The sequence below is a fragment of the Meleagris gallopavo genome, chromosome 15 (genome assembly GCF_000146605.3).
Source record: "Meleagris gallopavo isolate NT-WF06-2002-E0010 breed Aviagen turkey brand Nicholas breeding stock chromosome 15, Turkey_5.1, whole genome shotgun sequence".
Lineage (NCBI taxonomy): Eukaryota > Metazoa > Chordata > Aves > Galliformes > Phasianidae > Meleagris > Meleagris gallopavo.
In genome coordinates, this window is record NC_015025.2 from 1,474,862 (window position 1) to 1,493,678 (window position 18,817).

Consider the following 18,817-nt stretch of genomic DNA (forward strand, 5'->3'; position numbering starts at 1 on the left):
GGCATCAGTTGCACCAGTATGGTCTCAATGGGGCCAGGGACTGAAGAATCCCCTCTTCCCACACATTTGGAGTACATGGCATAAATATATCTCTGCTCTTTCTGCTCCCCAGCCCTTCTCTGGCCATGATGCAAGCAAAGCGCGGTGTTTTTGTTCCTCCCCCTCTGCAGCAGCAAGCAGGTTTCACTCCTGTAGATGTTAACTGAGAATTCGATGCAAAGAAAATAAAACCTCCAACAAAACAAGAGGAATAATTTCTATTTTTGTTTGGTTTTATGTTCAGTCTTACAGCCCTGACATCTTCCAGATAATGACTGAAAATCCCTTCTCCGTGCAGTCTGGGCACCAATCAATACTCCACAAGCAATTTCCAGTGCTCAGCTTGCTCGTTAAAGACCTAACATTCCCTTCCCTGGAGAAGTGGGTGGCACAGTGACTCACAGAAGGCTCAGCAGGATGCCATTTCTACCTGATGCAATGCTGAAACACGGCTTGAAATCCAAAATCAGCCAGAAAAGCTATTTTCTGAACATCAGTGTTAGATGCTGGAGCCCTGAGGAGCCTTCCTCGGCAGGTCTCAGTGGTCCTGGCAGTGCCATCCTTCCTTGCCCATCACCAGAAGAAAGAATGGGGTCACACACAGTGTGGAGCCCATCCTCATCTCCAGACTTTTTAAATGTGCTTGGAACAAATCACTGCAATACATCCATCCCAAGTGGCTGCTGCTGTGTCTTTCAGCAGGACTTCCCTTGCTGCACATGGCCTCTGGTCACACAGAGGCACATTACGGATGTCTGAGACTTTGCAGGGCTCCAGCAGCATCCATCCATCAGCCTGACAGCCCTGGCCCCAGCCCTCAGCCCGAGGCAGATGCCGCTCTGTGGTGAGGCCCCTTTGCAGGAGGAGGCACGAAGACTCATCTCCAGGACTCAGTGGGTTCATGGGGTTCTTCAGGGGCTCTTCCAGGACCTAGAGCCTGGTCCTGGCTGATTGCATGAGGAGCATGCACAACACCCACCTTCCTGCTGTAACCAGGTCAACCTCTCTGGCAGCATGGAAGCCCCCAGGGGAGCTCCTCAGGCTGACAAAAAGTCTTTCATTTCAAGTTGCTTTGCTTAATTACTCTAGGAAAAGTTTAAAGATGTGACATGCCACGAGCCTTTGAAGTTCAGAGAGACTTGAGCAGGTGCCATAATCCCCTTATTTTAATCCTGATGGCCAAGATAGCTGGCTGCCCTCTCTCCCAGTAGAGCAGGACTCAGGTAACTAAAAGCTGCAGTCTCTGCTTTCCTTGGATGGGAATTCTGGATTCATAGTGGTCTGACTTCACCGGGGCTGTACCAAATAGCAAAGTGTTTTGCTCTGAAAAAACAAAGATGGAGGCTTTGGGCTCAGGAAAAGGGCTTGGGAAGGCTGGTGGCTTCAGTACCTCCTGCAACACTGCTCATCTGATAAGGAAAGTGTCACTTTTGCAAAGGTTTTGGCACATCCCCCCAGAAATACCTGGCGCTTTTCTCAGTTCCATATTGGAAAAAGCTGCCAAAAGTCAACTCTGAATATTAGCTAACTACTTCAATCAAATTATGTAACTGCATGATGTGGAATAAGCTTAGAAATAAAGTCAATTGCAGAATAACAAATGATGTATTTACTGCGATAGTGGTGCTTGAGCTTCCAAAGCTTACAAAATGTCTTCTTTTTTTTCTCTTCCTCAAAATTGAATTTCCTTGAAATCAATGTATTCCCATGGAAATTCTTTATTACAACAAAATGCCATTTAAATGCCATTTTCTGGTGGAAATGCTCTGTTGGTGCATTATTGACACAGTTCATCTACCGTGCTCATCCTCGTGGTAGAAACATGCCAGACAAAACACACCCAGGGCACGTTCCTCTCCTCCTCCAGACAATCTGTTGCATGCCCCCAGACTCAACGGGCTCCAGGCTGGGCCAGGAGGACTCACCTTTGTGTCTTGTCACACTTTACCTGCAGAAGTTCCTCTCTGGCAAAACCCTCTGTCTTCCTATGGCCACTTTGTACCACCCAAGACCTGTGATGAGGTCTTCTCCCTCTCTGCTCTGCCCATGTTGGACACCATGAGAAATAGGAAGGCTCAGCCCATCCCTGCTTGGGGAGAGGCACTCAGACCTGTTGAGTTCCCTCTCCAGGCATGGGAGTCATTCATTTTGTACCCATCTTGCACTCCTCTGGCAATGGATTTGCATCTTTGCCTTTGCATTTCAGCCGTGCGACTTCTCCTGCTCTGAGGATCCCATATGCTTGTCACCAGACTGGTTTGTAGCCAGACTGTCTGGTTTTGTCCCCAAATGCCCTGGCCCCCTTGGAATCACAGCCTTGCAGACTCCAGGCAGCCCATGCTAAGCGGCTCCAAGCTTGAGACAGTTGCTCCCTGTATGTTTTAATCCAGTAAACCCGGAAAAAAATTATTTGAAAGGGTTCATAGCAGCTCCTGCCCCACCAGACACCTGCTGCCTGAAGCTCTGCTCTAACTCCTTCTGCAAAACATCTCCCCTGCAAGGTCCCCTTGGCTGTCCTCTCTCATCAGGAGAGGTGATGGCCTTATTTTGTGCTAGGAGAGGTTCAGATTGGATACTAGGAAGCATCTCTTCTTTGAAGGTGTGGTGGTGCACTGGCACAGGCTGTCCAGGGAGGTGGTGGCGTCATCGTGCCTGGAGGTGTTCCAGAAACGTGGAGATGTGGCACTGAGGGACGTGGTCAGTGGGCATGGTGGGGGTGGGTTGGGGTTGGACCTGGGGATCTTAGCAGTCTTTTCCAACCTTAATGATTCTACGACTATGATTCTACTCTGTCCCAGTTTCCTGTAAGAAGAAAAGTTTTTCCCAGCCAACCTCCACTCTAGGAAATGCTCCCAGCCATCTCCACACTTCATGTACCCAACTGGAGAACATTTGGAGGAGATCATGAACCTATTGCTTTGCAATGAAGAGTGAAGATACGAGTTTGACGCGTGGGCATCCTCCCTTCTTTACCATGGAAGCATCCAGGGAGGTGGAACACTTTTTCTCATTCTACAGCACCTCTTTCTCTTGGCTGTGCTTGCACTGAAAAGAAGGAGTCTTGAAGTTTGCTCTTTTCATAGGAAACCTACAGATCTATGGTAAATTAAAAGAAGCTGTTTAGCTATGCAGATAGACCTCTATTTTTTCATGGTCAAGTTGGGATGTAGAAATGCAGCCTTCCTCTTCACAACAACTCACAGCAAACTCTTTGTTCTATTCACTCCGCTCTTCTTCCTAACATGAAACATTTGCAACCGTGGCCCTGCCCCACACGTGTGTGTTGCCCCACTGCCTCTGGAACTGGGAACTCAGCTCTGCAGGTGGCAATGACTTCACGGTTCCTTTTGTATACCTGTGCACAGAAAAAAAAATGATCTGGAGTCATGACGTGAGGGACTTCAACGAAAAGGAGATAAAGAAAAAGATTGCAGCAGAAGGATTGCAGTGTGGAATGACTGATTTTTATTTAACACATTAACCAATATACTTTTTCAAATATAGGCTCAAGCCTACTTAAGGCAAAGTTCAAGTTAATATTGATATTTGAAGGAAGAAGCACTTTCATATTAATCACCTAACTATTAAACGTCTGTTATGAGACAGAGCTTATGGGCTACGTCTCCAGACACATTTTCAAATGGTTCGGCCTATCTTTGATCCTTCTTAATGATGGAGAGCAATTATATAATGGGTTCAGAAACACTTCCACCGCACCATTCACACAGGAGGGGTGGGATTCTTTTTTCGCAGTGTTGTCAGATAATATCTCAATAACATTTCTGGGAAGCAAAACTGGCCATCCTCAACCCACCCAGCGTTTTCGCTGATGCATTCCCAGATTTGCAGCTTGATGGCAGCAGGCCAAGGGCTGAATGTGAAAGAGCAAAGTGAGGGATGTGCAGGAGGCTCCAGGGATGCAAAATCCTGCAGGTTTCTGCTCTGGCCGGGGATGCATTACTGTCCATCACAGGTGGGGAAGGAGCAGGTGTGCATATCTGCATGTGGGTGTGCATGCATGTGTGTGCGTACACATGTGCGTGTTTGTGCACATTGGTGTGCATAAACTTGTGCAATGTGTGTGTGCATGTGTACTTGTGTTTGTGTGTGTCTGCAGCTGTGTATGTGTTTGCATGCAGGTGTATGAGCATGCATGTGCATGTTTGTGCGTGTGCATGCATGCGTGCACGTGTACTTGTGCTTGTGTGTAAAGGTGTATGCCTGTCCATAGGTATGCATGTCTGTATGTCTCTGCATGGCTGTGTATGTGCATGTCTGCATTTCTACATGTGTGTACACACGTGTGTGTGCATAACAATGTCTGTACATGCTTGGGCATATGTGCATATTTGTGCATCCATGGCTGTGCACATGTGCATGTATGTGTGCACATATGTATATATCTGCATGCATGACATGTGGTCATGAGCATGCACAAATCTGCATGTGTGCACGTGGGTATGTACGTGTGTGCGTGTGCATGTGTGCACACCTCCATGTTTGTTTACTCGTGCACATGTACGCATGTGTGCAAGCACTCACACGTACACAGCTGTGCATGCAGATATTCAGCTGTGCACGGACCAACGGCCATGTGTGCTCCCACCCAGCCCTGTGCATGCCCTAATGGCTGTGAGCAGTGCATCTGCACAGGTCTGTGGAGGGCAGGGCTCCCTTTGGCCACTGGTGCTAAGCACATGTGCTTCTGTTAACAAGTGGAGCAGAGAGTGCGTCAGCAGGGAAAGGCTGCCAGTGCCTCAGGCACAGCGCAGGGCAGCAGTGAGGGATGGGTTCACACTTGGCTTTTTCACACTTCAGCATTTCTGTGTTTTCTAGCTTAACACTGACCTGTGTCTGTGACCAGGGCTGTGGGTGCCGGCGTCCACAGGGACGTGCAGAAGTATCATGCACACATCCAGAGCACGTAAGTATCCATGCAGGAGGCAATGTATCTATGAAAGCGAAGCTGTGTCCCCACCTGCCCTCCCAGTTCTGCCACCCGCCGGCAGGGTTCATGCTGCACTCTGAGTGCATTTCTGCCTTTGCAGCAACAGTGGTAAACTTCTCCCACCTCGGTGAGCCCTGGGACTGGGCAAGGTGCACCAAAGGCTCTCCCACGGTGTTGTGCCCACAAGGCACAGCTCAGTAGTGCCTGGGGTTGGAGCCTCCTGAAGGTCCCATGAGCCCCAGTGGGGCCCTAAAGCAACATCTGAGATGGGTACAGGGGCCAGGGGCCAGGGTGAAACAGCAGAAACAGCAAAGAGTCTCCCCAGGGTCAGCACGAATGAATAGGAACCTCTATGCAGCACCACTGTACTCCATCTCCTCCATGCTGAGAGTACAGCTCTACCAGTAATCACAGAAATGCCATGAAATAAGCTGACAGGAGCCCAGGAAGCCACCCAATCCACCCTGTTCCCCATCTCAAGCCCCCAGGTCACACCTCCTGCCCAGCAGCACAGGGGATGCTGACTGGTGGCAGCTCATAGAGACACACTGTGCTGCCTGGGAAGCAGGGCAGGTTATGCAGAGCCGATCGCTCAAAGCCCTTCTGTGCATTTTCTGCTGAGTCCTTCCAAATTTTTCCTCTTTGAAAACTGGAGGGTTTCATTCTGCTCCGTTCTGGCATCTTATTAGCCTCAGGTTTCCTTGTCCTGCTGGGTAGCTCATTAGGGAGCAGATAATGAGCTTTCTCTGCCACCGCTGATAGCATTTGATGCAAAATCCTTAGCAGATACATTTGTTTCCCGAGTATTCTTGAGGATTTAATTCTAATAGGTGTTAGCACAACGAAACAGGGGAAATGCTGTAAAGAAATCAGATACAGAAAAAGTCTCTTTGTTCACTGAGATTTGCCAGCACGGTGTCAGAGCTGCCCCACCAAAGGAGTCTGCAGGGGCACAAATGGTCCATGGGTGGTCGGATCCTGCTGGGAAACACAGTTCATGCCTAATGGGAAGCAGTCTCCCACCCTGAAGCTGTGACGGCGCAGCCAATTCTGTTAAAGGTACACACATCCAAAACACGTGAGCTCAACTCCCTCACCTGAATGAGCACCTGGTTTGCAGAAGTTTGAGCAAAGGGATTTGCTGAGAGTGAGGGGGAAATGACAGCTATTAGGGGCACTCCTACCTGACATGTGGGCTTTTGTTTAGATAACGATGAGTTCGTTGCAATTATGGACACTTCCAAGCATAGCTGTTTGGGTAGTGACATCCACAGCACCTCCCATCATGAAAAATCCCAAATATATAAGGAAGTTCAAGGTCCTCCATGCATTGTGAGTGCACACCTCACAGGTCAATCAGTTTCAAGCCAGCCCTGATGGATCTGGGCAGTGTGACAGCACAGCTGGGCTGCATGGGTTGGGAGTTCTGTGCTCAGGTTCCAGATGCAGCATGGAGAGGTGTGTAGAAAAAATGCCACGTAGTGTTTGTCAGAAGCATCCACTTGCTTCTCCTGCCATGACAGCAAATAGCATGACAGCACTGGGTTTCTAAAGCCAAGGCTGTTGGCTTTCAGAGGGTGATTTGGTTATCCAAAGAGAATGTAGTAGAGCAGTGCTGCTCAGGTGCCACCCAGGGAGGGGAAGTTCAAGCTTAGCTTCTGACTCACCATCTGGGGACTGAGGCGGGGCAGAAGAAAGGAAAACCATCTGATAAGCACAGAGGCCCATGCTCACCTCCAGGGAGGGTTATTTTCCTCCCATCCAAGCACACACAGCACCAAACCCAGCTTAGGTTAAACCAAAGATGCACCTGCACAGAGGACCTCCATGGAGAAGCTTCCTACCATCCTAAAAACATCACAGAGAGGTGACCAACACCAACATGGGGTTATTCAGCACTGATCTGCTGGGGGTGGAGTAGGGTCTGGTCACAGGAGCAAGGCCACAAAGGTTGCTCCTTCGGGGACCCTCCCCAGCGGCACCAGGGAAGCAGAACCCCTGACACTGCCCTGCTGTGTGCCAGCAGAACTCTGCGCCCTCCCAAAAGGTGAGAGAGCACTTAAGCCATGTTAAAGCTGCATAAAACCTTAAACCCTTAGTGTCACATAAGGACTTAAACGCTCTAATACTGTAGCACATCACAAGGCAGAGTTAAAGCGACATAAGCCTCCTTTAGCCTCCGTGGTCCCTGGAGGGCAGTTGCAGGACTTCAGGGGTTTCTCTTTTGCTGGCCCTGCAACACCAGGAGGTGGCCCATGCTTTAGGAGCTGCTGCTCTGCAGAGTGCTATGGGAGTACGAGGGCTCAGGATGAATGAATGCAGGAGGTCTTGGGTGTGCCAGGCTGGGATGCTCCATGAAGACAGTGGGCAAAGGCCTCTGGAGCTTGGCAAGCTGAGATGGTTTTCTCTCTTTCTTCTGTTGTGTGAAAAAACAAATCTTTCTGGTGCAAGAGATGTGTCTGCAAGAGAAAGAAGACTCTGCAGGATCAAGGAAGAGCTTCCTCCATCACTGCAGTCCATGCGCCGAGTAACAACGTGACAATGCACGAGGTCAGGAAGAGCTGCCTGACAACGAGCACACCCTATGCAAACACGTCCAACCTGATCCACGGAGCTTATCACAGGCTATAAAGACACATTTTGTGGAAAACCCTGTTAAGATAGTGGCTGCACATCACTGCTTTAAGCCCCTACAGCAACTTAAACTGGCTATAATGTTAAGCCTTCAGAGCATTTTAAACTGCTTAGATTGCTCAAAAGACCAGCTTAATCTTAAACTGCAGCGCAGCTGCTTAAACAGTTTAAGCTGATCTAAAAGCTCGCAGGAACACAGGGTGCTTGAACTCTGCCCAGCCCTTCTTGTTGACCGAGACACCGTGCCGGCCCTCATGCACACAGGCTGACCTAGAGGCTGCTTTCCTAAATAGACTTTGCAGGGTTTGGAGGAGAAGAAAGGCCCTGTGCTATCTCTGCCCAGCACCTTGGTTTGCTCAGCCTTTCCCTGAGCACCTCCAGGGGAAGGGAGGGCTCCAGGCACTACGTCCTCAATGGTGCTGCACAGCACCGTGGGGATCATTGCCTCTGGGGAAGGGCCAGTTATATTCATCTTTGCAATAAGAGTTTTTCAAGGAATGATCCTCATCTTAGATGCTTTCTTGCTCAGCCCAACCGCAGTGAATGTTGGTCATCACCTTTCTCTCAAAAAATAATTGCTGGAATATCCATCTTGGCCTGAATGGGGCACTCGTGGGAGTCACTTTTCCCCCGCTAGCAAAAACTGGGAATTAAATGCTTTTTATAAAGCTTTGGAGAAAATAATTGATCTCACAGAGACAGTTAACATCAGTGTGCCTCAGGCTGGGTCCTCTTGGCATGGGCAAGAGCCAGCGCACCGGGGAAGTTCAACCTCCACGAGGACAGCAGAGGATGCTCTGTCCCTGAGCAGAATGAAGCCACATCCACAGCAGCTCCTACCTCACCATCAGGTCAGGCCAGCCCCATGCATCTCACTCCAACTGCAGCATTTTTTTCCCATTCAGAGTCCAAGCAGTTTTTTCCACTAAACTTTTTCTTTCCCAAAGTACCTTCTTTCCATAGAATAACTTAACGTAGCAACTGAGTATGAAAACACCTCTTGTACCAATCTGGCCTGGCTTCTGTTCTTTGATCTCTCCTTTTTTACCACCCAGGAATGCTCGTGCAATGCCTAGATTTGCTTGGGATAAATGGGTAATATTCTGCTTTGTGACTGCAGTCTGGCTGGGAAACCTGCCCAGGTGTAAGAACAGGTAAATGCAGTGCCCAGAGCACAAATGATGTTGGGCACAGCAGAAGCTTTGCTTAGCAGATGAACTCACTTAATAAGGGAAATACTGCTGATGATCCTGATCTTACATATCAAATTTTCAGCTTTTATACTATTATGATATTCAGGGGAAAAAAAAAAAAAACAACAAACCAAGGCCCAGTTATACCAAGTACCCATGGAAGACTGTGGAAATCTTGTATTGTAATTTTAACCTCTAGAGTACTTAACATTCATATTCATCTGCTCAAGCTGCAAAGGAATTTGCACCTTTATCTCCAGATGTGTCTCACACAACATGCAAGCACATAACTCATTTCCATTTTGACAGATTTAGCGCTCTAGGAGTTTAAGGTAAGCACGCCTGTTACTTTGTTTTCTTAATGTCTATTATTTCATTTTTCTAATGCCTGCTACACCAGGACCACGGAGTCCTGCTCTTCCTGCTGATGCTAACTAATAGGCCTTAATTGTCTTTTAGGGCTCTTGTGCAGTGTTTTTTCCTATAACGGGCTGGAATACGCCTTGCAGCACCATGGCATGGTGCTCACGCTTCATCTATTGACACACAGAGATGGAGGGGTCACCACCACTAAGAACAATTCTCCAACCTGACAAAGGTTATGAAATGCTGCAGGGCTTTGGGAACACATCCAAACATCCATGTATTCTTGCAAGGGGCTGGAAGACCAGGCTTCTCCCTGCCAACATCTGAAGCTATTTCACAGGGTCTTGCTGAGATACAAAAACCTAAAAATAGGGCTCATGGTCAGCAGATGGGTCTGGAGGTAGTGGAGAAAAGGCCACAAGTGTCTCCGGCCCTGATGACAAATTCAAATTGGATTAAATCGCAGCGTGGCACCCCCCTGGCAGAGCTCAGCACTCCCATCAAACGCCTCTGCTTGCACAGAGAGGTCACCCAGCACTATGCCCTGATACCCAGCACTGTACCCTGACGCCCAGCACCATGCCCTGGCACCCAGCACCATGCCCTGACACCCAGCACCATTGCTGGCCCACTGCTGTGCTGGGTGCAGCTGGGCTGTGATGAACTTGTTAGTTCACTCTCTCGCTCAGGAATCATTATCATTTATTGATAGGATGCCTTTGCAAGCCCCAAGGCACTTGTGCAGACTCACAGGCTGTGCACATACGAATTCAGCTCAGCCAGTGCAGAGAAGCAGTTGCTGCATGCAGAGAGTTACAAAACTGTTCTGGCTGGGATGTACATAAGGTTTTGGCAAAGGCAGCATCGGCTGTCCCTCTGCATTTCACACAACTGGTAAAGAGAGAACAGGATAGCTCATATGGCAAGGGTATTGCTCCTTACTTCATATATATGAACCTTTTTAAAATGCAGTATTGTATCCGAGTATCATGGGTCTGCAGTGCTGTTTTTTTGGATGCTGTCCAGTGCCCTGGCAAGATTTTGACCTGGAAGACACTGAGCTCTGCTCAGACTTCATTCCAGCACCATGTCCCTAATTGAAGCGTGGGCTGGACTTCACTTGGTGGTGCTGGCAGGAGGAGAGGGCTGCATCACACAGCCTTTGCAGCATTTGCTGCTCAGACAGGAGCTTGCTGGGGAGATGCTGCAGTGACCACAGGGCTGGAAGGAGCTGGCTGCCTCAGCAGGACATCAGAGCCTGCACTGAGGGCCCATGTTTAGAGTAGCCAGTTCCTGACATCTCTGGCTGTGTGACACGCTTGAGTCAGAGCCAAGTCTGAAGTGATCCTTTTGGAGTCTGTTGCAAAAAGATGAAGTAATGTGTGTGGTTTTTTTCAGGCGTTTCAGATGCCACAGAGGTTTTGCTGAAAATCAAGAAAATCACCTAAACCTGTTCCTGACCTAACATGACTGTATGAGCTGTGAGACCCATGGCTCCTCCATAGCATCCCATCCTAGCATTCCTGCAGCTTCACTGCTCCCAGCCCCAGATCTTGGACATATCCTGCCCCAGCTGCCCCCATCGTTCCCCCATCAGTCCTCCAGGCAGCAACACCAAGCACCCTGGTCGAACACGTTCACCAGCTATGCCAATCTCCTACCCTCAATTTTTTGTGAGCTGCCACTGGCAAAGTGAGAGAAACTCATAATCCAAATTCCTCAGGTCTCTGCTTCAAGAGCAAGACTGTGGGCTGTCGTGAACTTTGAGCTGAACTTTTGGTTTTGGAACACCACTGACTCCATGAATGCTGCTTGTTGAAGAAATACAACATCTCTCCTCTTCATCTTGCCTTGAGTACACTACAAGATATTCTTGTAGTCAATGATCAGAAATGAAGTGACTCAGTGAGATGCAACATTTCCAATAAATGGGCAATGAAGCAGCTTGAGGTCAAAGCAAAGCTGCTGCTGTTTGCTAATGGAATACTCCAAAGTGCAAATTCATTCTCAGGATCGAAGCTTTAAGATCTCTTCTGCCCATTGAAGGCTTCAGGTTAGAGGTGCCAAAGTTCTTGATGCTTCAGAGATGATGGGAATATTTGGACAGATAGGAATAGAATCACAGAATAGATGAGGTTGGAAGGGACCTCTACAGGTCATCTGGTCCTTGTGGCACTGGGGCAGGCCAGACAGAAGTGGAGATGGCACCTCAGGTCTCAGCGCATCCTGGTGTGTGATGGAGGAGATGGACATGACCTGGAGCTAACTCAGTACAAAAGGCTACATCAAAACACTCCCATAAGGAATAGCATCACGTTGGTTTACAGAAACTCTGATTTAGCCAACACTTTAGAAAGAGCTTATTGAAGGGAAAGTGAAAGCAGAGTGCTATTATTTATTGCAGCCAACATGCACGTCCCATACCCTGAGACACGTGCACCTGCCCTGCCACCAGCACGCCTGGGCCCGCGCATCTCAGCAGCACAGAGACAATGTCTTCCCCTAACTGGGTTAGAGGAGATTGGATTAGCAATTTGTGAGTTAGTAAAAGTCTAAGAATGGAAGATAAAACAAAGTGTGACAGGCTAAGCAGCCCTTGTCACCGGGGATTGATCACGGTGCTAATAGCCAGAGACAGCCGCACATTAATAACACAATAACCCAGCTTTGGATATTGGCACTATCACAACCCTTTAACCTGGTAATAACTCATTGGGAAAATGCTACCGGTGTCCCAGCCAATGTTTCTGCTGCTTGCATCCCCCTCTGCCTGCTGGCGTGGTGAAGATGGCAGCAGGACCACCACGGGGCCACCAGCACTGCCATGCCTGCTGACAGATGTCCCACCCTACAGTGGCCCATGCCTGGTTGGGGACGCAGCACCGGGTTGTCCTTTGGGGAGGGAGGCACAGTTTGATGGATGGAAAGAGGAGCTGGGTGGGTGGGACAGGAGATTGGCAGGGTTAAATGCTTGGTGTAGACACATGGTATGGGATGGGGAAGAGCTGGGCTGTGGGATGATGGTGGAGACTGGGAGTTGGGGACTGAGTTCCATCTCCAAGCGGTGACAGAGACACCAGAATTTGACAGCAAGTAATCTGGGGAACATTTCTGATTTTTTTTCAAAATATTCTCCATTTTAGTGACATGAACCATTCCCAACCTACCTGGGAACCCTTCTGTTGCTACTTCTGGATGGATAGAGGAGGGAGGGGGTAGAAGAGACACTTGGGGGAGTTGCAAAAAAAACAGCATTTTTAAGAAAATAGGAAATGAAATCAGAGCTCAGGCATTTTGAAAAATTTAGATCAAAATGTGGGAAAAAAGCAACAAACTCTAAGTCCTGTCGTAACACAAACAGCATTGCCTTGTTTACAGAGAGTTTTCTGACTGCTGTTTGGTGTCATAGAGCAGAGAGGGGAGGAGGGATGAAGAAATATCACTGCTGCTTCTCCATCCCCAGCACGAGATATTTCCCTACCTCGGCTGGAGTCGAGCTCTGTGCTGGCACTTACCCAGCACTTACATCTCTTGGCTGAGCTGCTCAGAGCAATGCTGAGAGCAACCGATTTAAGGGATTCAGAGGTCAGCAAATCCTGCCTGCCAGCTGCAGGAGATGCAGCATGGCACAACAGCCGCAGAGCAGCCCTTCCAGCTGGGACTGGGCAAACATCACCACATGTGCCTAAAACCCAGAGCTTCCCAAGGCCAGATGGGATGCACTCAGGGCTGATTCTTCCAACATCTCTACAAGGTCTCCCAAAATCTCTGCAGTGCTCAAGGTCCTGCTGCTGCACCAACTTGGCCAGGTCCAGGGTTGCTTATACCTGACCACACCCATGGGCTGTGCACAGCGCCCAGTACGTCATCCCTCTAAGCAGAACCAATTTTTGGCCCTGATAGTCCTGGGAGCTGCATGAGGCCATACTGCCCAGGTAGAGCAGAAGAGATCCACGAAGATCCTGTGTCACAGTGTAAGGTGCTGCAACCTCCGTATTTCCAGGGATCCTGCAGCCTGTCGCTGCTGCCAGGAGCAAGATGGATTAATACGTCCATTCTACCAAGTGATCGGTCGGAGAAACCCCTCATTATTACAAAATGCACTGCTCTGTGCCTGCTGCCCATCAGTGGCTGAGGCTTCATCTCCAGTTCTTCTTTGGGGCCATTACCACATAGATCCATTGAATCATCAAAGTTGGGAAAGTCCACTACAATCACCAAGTCCAATCATCCACCCACCACCACCATGCTCACTAAACCATGTCACTCAGAGTCACTGCCTGCCAGCAGCGTGGCCTGAGAGCATGGAAAACAGAACTGAGAGTTACCTATGGGTCCAGTACCATGGCAGTATCCTAAGAGAGTCCAACCCCCTTCTACCCAAGGCTAGGAGAAAGGCAATTTTCCTTCCTTCCCAATGGGCTGTGCCCCCATGGTGCATCTTCCCAGCTCTGCGAGACACGAGCCAGATCTAAATAAATAAATATAAAACACATAGAAAAGCAATTTAGCTTTGAAGGATCCCTGACTAATTAATTTTGGAGGCCAGGATCAGCCAGCCTTGCCTGCAATTACTCTGACCAAAATAAAAGACCTCCTTGAGACTTGCTGCCAAACGAGGGGCATTTCCACCCACAGCCCAGATAAGAGAGAGAGGGGGGAAGATGATACCCTGCCACCCCCCTGTTTTTTCCCCAAAGGTTCCCCCAAATGAGAGGAGTTTTGCTGCAGTGCAGCTCTGATGCATGCGAGGGACATGCATCGACAGTGAAAAAGGGAGGGCTCAGCTTGTTTGGCTTAATTAGAATAATGAAGCTGTGAGCCTAATAGGAGGAGGTTGGGAGTGCTGAGGCTGTAATTGGCAGAGATTGGGAATCGTGAGGCTGTCGGCTGGCAGCCATATGGAAGCAGCAAAGTGAGGGTAGTGAGTGACAGCCCGAACCTGTGGCGCACTCATTAATTCCAACAGCAGAGCCGTGATTGATGTGTCAGCTCCCTGCTGCTCCGCGATTCGGGCGGCTGGTTCCACCTTACGTCTGCTGCTACTGCTGCAATCCCAGCTGCGGAAGGGGAGAAGAGGAGGAAAGAGCACGGAGGAGGGTGAGAGCCGTAGGAGAAGCAGGGAAAGATGCAGGGGAAGGTGGATGGATGAAAGGATGGATGGCAGGAAAACAGGGAGGAAGGAGGAATGGATGGAAGGAAGAAAGGATGGAAGGAAGGATGGATGGATGTTCCATCCTAGATGTTAGTACCTGCAAATACCTAAATTTGAAACAGGAGAGGCTCACCATCTTTCCCACCCTACAGTGGACAAGAGCAGCCTTTACAAAATGCCTACAGAGAAGCCATGCTCTGCTCAGACTCCATTTCTGTTATTACTGCAGAGCTTCCACCATGATTCTGGCAGGGCTATGGCATTGTCAGACCTCAGTGTGAAAATGTGTGTAAGAAGCAGTGTCCATTTGAGCATCCCACATGCCGCACTCCTTGAGAAGGCTCATCTGCCTGAGCATGCAGGGTAGAGAGGAGAGCCTTCATCTCCCTGGAAGGGAGCAGAGCTGCTCAGAGAAAGATGTTTGCAGGATGCAGACAATGGCAGTACACAGCAAAACTGGGGAGCATGGATAGAAATGCTTAGAGCACACCAGAATCAGGTTCCTGGTCTACAAACAATGGGCACTGGGAATGGACTGAGCAGAGTCAGCTGAAGCAGTTAGCAGCAGTGAGCAGAGGATAGCTGTATATAACCCCTGTTTAATTTCTATTCTGTCTGGCCCTGTTATTTTGAATCTTTTCCATTGACAAAAAAAAAAAGAAGAAGAAAAAAAAAAGGTAATTATTGTAGTTCTCCAAAAGCCAGCTTCAGTAGTTTAATTGTCCTTTTACCTCTCTTTAGGGAAGAGAAAATGCCTGGGCAGATCCACCTCAGTGCTGTGGCTGTCTTGGCACAGCCCCCAGGCAGTTTTCCCTCCTGGAGGCAGTCATGACCATAGGAAGTTGTGAGACATGAGGCGAGGAGAGCACCAGCTGTGACATCACGATCTGAGGTTTCATCCATCGCTGTCTGCCGGTGTGAATCAAGACTTCTCGTTCCTCTTCGTGAGGAGAGCAGCTACCCATGAAGCAGGTAGGAGAACAGGGGATGAACTGCCAGGATGACAGCTCATTTGGGTAAGGCTATCAAGCTTCATTTGCTTCGCCTTGTTGCCTTCGTGAAGGAGCATGCAAACTGAAGGATTACCGTGAGGAAAACAAGACTTCAGCTTTACCCACTCCACACATTCCCAAAGTCCTCAGTAGGGGAAGCCAAGGTGGTTCCCCACTGTGTGGCTGCCCCCTATGTGCTGCAAGGCTGAAGAGGAAAGTGGGTTGCCTCCCCTCTGGGCTGCCCCATTGTTAGCAGATGGCCATTCCACTAATTCAAGGAAGACAGAAAAGCAAGACAAAGAAGGAAATTTGATTTTGACTGCAGAGTTCCATCCTTGGAGTTTCAGCCAGCCAGGGTGGCCGGCAGCTTTGTACCCAGTACAGACACTTTTCTGGGGGGTATTCATTTGTATGATGAAGACCATTAGTTAAAGTATCTCAGAATAGCTCTCGTTTGCTGAGTGCATGGTGAGGAGGAGGTTTCTGAGCAACCAGTACCTCCTACACAGTGATCATGGCAGATCCTGAGAGTGGGACGAGGCTTTTGCTCATGATGAAGCCAAGGAGTGCTACACGCATCTCCATCTGGGTACCTTCTTAATGCTCTGTCATGGCTGATGTCCAGGTAGTAGGGCCATGTGTGAGCTGCAGGACAGGTCTTCTACAGCTCCCCTTGCATGTGAGAGGTGCCAGCCTGTCCCTCCTGCATGACAGCCATAAAAACATGGCAAGGCAGCAAGCCTGGAAGTCTGGGTCAAGCAAGCAGTTGAGCAATCAGTTTGCTCTTCAACAGAGGTTTCCCACCATCCAGCTGCCATACATCTCCTAACTTGAAAAACAGGCTGTTGCAAGCTGTTCTCATCCCTGCTCTCGCAGCTATGGCTGTAATTTGCTTTGCGAGACGACACTGACCTCATTGCCTTTGGAGTGATCACCACTGCAAAAGATGTCTAGTCTACAATCCAGCCTGTGGCTGCCCCATCCCTGGGGCTGTTCAAGGCCAGGTTGGATAGGACACTGGGCAGCCTAACCTGCTGCCTGATTTAGCAGTTGGCACTAGATGGTCTTTGAGGTCCCTTCCAACCCAAGCCATTCCACGACTCTACGAACAAAACACTGCAACTCTCTCTGATTTCCCTGCACGTTTTCCTTCCTATAGACATTTCCTATAGGCTGAGAGCCTGTGGGGCCATTTCCTAGGCTCAGTCCCTGCAGCTCCTCATGTGGTCAAACTGCCCTCTAGCCACTGTAGCTGAGCAGATGAGATTGGTGCTGATGCTCAACTCTCCAGAGCCTCACAGGTCCCTTATGAGAGGTGGAAAACAGAAGGTAGCATTTATTGAGTAGACAAGAGAATGGAAGTGATTATGTGACATCCCAAGATTTCCTCTGTGTGGGCAAGCAGTGCACCAATGAAGTGGGGAAGTGTGAAAAGGTGCAAGGCTGGGCTATCTGAGCTCCTCCTGTAGCTAGACTGGGGCTGGAGAGGACATAAGGGATCAGGGCCAGGTTCCAGAGAGCCCACCATCCATTGTGGCCAGTGTAGGAGTAAATTATGACCCATAAATGACGATGTCCCCAGAATTCCACGTGCTGATACTATAACCATGTGGTGGTAATGCTTTCCACATGCTAGTTCTGTGCCATGAGTGGCCAGATATGGCCGAGCTGGGAGTACCCCGTTCCCCAGCTGCATTGAAGTCCATATTTATTCTTTGCTTCTCTCCCTGGTAATCCATTGCCTCCCTCCTGCTTCAAAGCATCCCATGCCAGAGCTGTGAGTTTTGCCCAGCAGCAGATGGCTCACACACCCTGCAGACTCCAAAATGCTGGGGGACAACCCAATTTTGGACACCAGGTCATGTGTTAGCATTGCTGAAATAGCATGGGGTCCTATCCTGGCTCTACCCCATGGGGCCAGAAAGCTGAAATTCATGGGAGCTGTCACATGGATTTCACTGTGACCTATGTGGGGACACAATGCACACACCAGCCATGATGACCAGGGACTTTGAAGTACTTCCAGCTGCTTTATCTGACAGCAAGACTCTTTCATGTTTAGTTGCCCCACGTGAAGTTACAGGAGCAAAGGAAGGTCCAACCTGAATTCTCCAGCCAGGATTTCACTTGGGTTGTTGGCAGCAGTATTTGTCCAAACCGCCATGTGTCCTCCCTAGAAACAGAACGCAAATCCCTGCAAAGCTGTCAGAGCAGCTTGGTGGCTGCATGCACCATGCCATGAATGGCACCAAGCACGGAAGAATCCTCCCTCTTCTTGGTCAACCCTTCTTCTGGGTGCTAACTGTGTGCTTCAAATCTATGCAAGGACCCCTTTCTCCACTGAAATGCCTCTATGTTGCCGCCAGGTCAAAGTGAGTGGAAGAAATACCACAGTTCTTTTTCTTCTAGAGCAAAGCTGGGCACGGTGGAGTTATTCTCTCTGCCTGCTCACCCAGCAGTGTACTACCCAACACAGCTTCTCCTGCTTGCCAGCATTTATTCACAGCATGCCGTAGTTTCCTCAGTGCAAAGCTGCTCTGCAGACCTCTACACTCAGATGTTCAGAGGTGAAAGGTGGCTATTCCATGACACAGCCTGTGCTCTGAGAGAAGAAGAGTCCATGGCTGGCCCAGGAGCCTAGATGACAGCTGCCAAGATAGGCTAGGACCACAAATCCCTGTCCAACCTCCTGAACAACACTTCTGCTCAAAGAAGATTTGGGGCAGCTATCTACACCCCATGAGACCTTTCCCAACCTTTCCTCAAGACACAGCATCCCTAAGTGCTGCTGTCACCTCTTTTACAGGCAAAGCTTTAAAGGCACTCTCTCCTCATCCTGGGGGTGTGTTGACCTCGCTCCATTGTGACAAAGGGTTTTCATCCTGTGCATTGCTCCTTTTGGGGAATGGATTAAGGTGGTGATGCATTTGGGCATGGGTGCAAACTCTTGGGCTGCATGGGTTTTATGATTCGGGGCTGGAGCCAATCTGGCTGCAAACAAGCCCTGTGACGTGGATCTGCTCCTTAATCACATCAGGCTCCTCAGGTTTCTGCCGTGAATACTCATAAGTTCAAAATTCACGTCTGAAACACATGCTGTTGCATCTTTGTGTAGAAAACATTCCTGTTGGCAAGCTCTGCAGGAATGCTTATAAAGAACAAATATCAAAGTGTGACAACCACGGCTGATTACAAATAGCAGGAACATTTGCAGAGAGCTGCTCTGCAAAGCTGGCCCTGCACAGGGCTCCTCTGTCTGCCGGCAGCACAGAGCCTGGGCTGCCCCCAGGGATGGCCGCTCCCAGCACTGCTGCCCACTGCCAGGAGCTGCTCTGAGCCACCAAAAGCAGGAAAAATGGTGTGAAAGGTGGAAGGAAGGCAGCACAAATGGACCAGAGAGAAAAAAAGGAAATGAATGCTAAAAGCAGAAACAATATTAGCTGGGAAAGGAGAAAAATTCAGCTCCTCCCGCAGCCTGCACAAAGGCAGG